The 2,670-nt window shown below is 31.3% G+C and overlaps 1 long non-coding RNA gene across 1 annotated transcript; it reads left to right on the forward strand.

Annotated features, from left to right (window-relative positions):
• Nucleotides 1-280: 280 nt before the first annotated feature.
• LOC148581474 (uncharacterized) lies at nucleotides 281-837 on the forward strand. The gene is made up of 3 exons (XR_015892446.1): nucleotides 281-402; nucleotides 482-626; nucleotides 720-837. It is a non-coding gene; the product is annotated as an uncharacterized LOC148581474 (long non-coding RNA).
• The last annotated feature ends 1,833 nt before the right edge of the window (nucleotides 838-2,670 follow it).

Here is a 2,670-nt window from a genome sequence, read left to right on the forward strand (position 1 = left end):
ATCGTCGTTCAGATCACCGTCGCATCGGGACACTTCCGGTCGTGTGACTGATGAAGGTGAACTGCTGCAAGGAAGGCATGGATTCAGATCTTATTTTCATATCCTTTTTACTCTATACGTTTTAATTGCCAATATTTATGTTATAGAATGTTTGTTTTATTTTCAAAACTTTTTTTATTGTAAATTATGTTATTGAATGTTGTAAGAACTTTCCTTTTTTTTTCCTTAGACAGAATTTGATAGATACGTAAACATTTTTGCAATCCTTGCCAATAGTGAGGCTGAACAATGTTGTGGCTCTCTATAAATATAGTATAGATGATCACCATACTTACTCTTTATCTATACTGAAATTCATAGTATTTTGGTAATTTTGTTGTGGTGGGTAGCAATGGCAGCAAGGTGAGTTCATGTGCTATGTGGTGAATTTCATAATATATTTTTTTTATCTTTCACAAAATTTGAAGACCTTGATTTTTAGGTATGATCTCATCAAGCGTATCAATTCTGGTTCAGAGCATAAGGTGTGAAAGCTCATAGTACGTGTCATTAGACTTTGGACCGTTTCTAATTTTGTAAATTCTAGGATGAAAGCACCTATTGAGATGGTTGTCCTTGATAAAGAGGTAAAATCTTCTCTTTGCATTTGAGATTTTCTTTGGTAATGATTGAGTAATAAACCTCAGTTATCTATGACCCTAAAAAACTAATGCATTCAGGGGAAGACAATTCAGTGCTCTATTAAAGGCATATTTGTTCTTATCTTCGAGAGCCTACTCGCTGAGGGCAATGTGTAAGTAGCCACTAATTTTGCAGTTGCTTTAAATACCATCAAATTCAAGCCTACTAGACATGAATATAGAATCCACTTTAAGAGGGACACGGTTGTGCGTCCGGTACAAGATTCTTCAATTTCGTTGAATGGATTCAATTTTGTTCCGTTAAAAAAAAAAATTCATGCAAAGTCTAAGGAAGATGGTTATTTAGTTGGTAAGTACTTTGTTAGAGTAATCTATAACGAATGTGATGTTTAGTTCCTTGAAAGCTAATTTTTTTAAACAAAATAATTTATTGATCTAATTGTATTATATATATGTTTATATTTAATGTATGTTATTTGAATTGGCAGATGCATCATTTTTGTTATAGGTATAGTACCAAAAAATTATATTATTTAGTAAAACTTTTCTTCAATTTAGTAATGGCTTTGTTTTCTATTCTCATGCATTTTATTTTAACATATCTAAAGGCAAATTTCATATATAGCAATTAAAAAATTGGTGCCTTTAAAAGTATCGTTGGTAAAAAAAAAGGCGAAAAATAATTGATTAACACCAATGTTATTAGTTCAATATATTTTTTAAGTTGACTTTTTTTCAATAGGAGTATTAGACAGTCAACCATAATTTCATTTAATGTATGAATTTAATTATTTGTAATTTTTAGAGTACCAATTTGTGTCATTGTAAACTAATTTATTTACTACAAGGTATTATCCCATCTTATTATCCAAGACGAGTTACTGTAATAAATTTAATATAAATTTATCCATGTGCGTGTGTAGTTGGTTATGATTGTCTTAGTTTTTCTACAGGTAGTTTTTTCGTGTTTTCTAAGTGTTTTTTGTTGTTAGACTAGTCTTGAATAAATGTTTGTGTTTTGTATTTTTTGTGCGAATGCCTTTGATTGTACTGCTTTTGAACCTTCTTTTTCTATATTGGATGGAAGTGGTTTTTGAGTTATACATGTGTACTTTCAGTTAATTATTTAGTTTGTGACGTGTTTAGTTTGTCTATTTTTAAATTCATCTAAAGCATTTGTCCGAAGTGGCACCGGGTCCATCTACATTTAAAATATCACTATTTTGCATATTGATAGGTTAGCTTGCCTCTAAGGGTAACTTGGTCGAGTTCACGAGGGACGAAAAGCTGTCAAGTTATATCACCATAGAACTTGATGGTCTTGAGTAATGCTTAACATTTTTTTGATAGCGGCTTTTGTTTTAAAATCTTATTTGGAATTTTGAGCCTCTCTTTAATCTATAAGCATTGCTATTTTTTATAGGGGTGGACAAAAATTAAGGGTTACGTTATGGCAGTCTTTTGCTCTTGACTTGCTCAAATATCTGGAGGAACACCCGTGTCTTACCTATGTAGTTATTTTTTAATGGTTTGTTTATTTTATGCAGTGTTTGAATGCATGTTAAGTGTCATAATATGCTTCTGGTATTTTCTTTAATTTGTTATGTCTTTTTGTAGGAGTCATGGGTGTTTCCAATACAAGCTACAATTCCAAGCTTTTTATCAATGAGGAGTTTTCAGCTTTTAGAAATTTCTTTGCAAGGTACAGTGTATAAATTAATAGTTTGGGCAGCAGAATATTTATACAAGGCTTTTGTGACTATTTAACTATTAGCAAATTTCAAAAATTCTGATATAAAAAAATGCAAGTGTGAACAAATTGGATCTTATTGACGAATAAGGAATAATGCCGCTGGTCTGATCAACCTGTTTCATTGTCATTGAGAGATGGATAGGTATAGCAAAGTGACAGTATTTTTTGTGAGTTATGCTGTTTAGAGTTGTGATGTGTTGTTAAACTAATCTCCCGTGTGGGATCGAGACTCTTGAATAAGCCATTAAAAAAAATTGTGTCCAATTCGATAATAAC

The sequence above is a fragment of the Arachis ipaensis genome, chromosome B10 (genome assembly GCF_059453495.1).
Source record: "Arachis ipaensis isolate K30076 ecotype BB chromosome B10, ASM5945349v1, whole genome shotgun sequence".
Taxonomy (NCBI): Eukaryota; Viridiplantae; Streptophyta; class Magnoliopsida; order Fabales; family Fabaceae; genus Arachis; species Arachis ipaensis.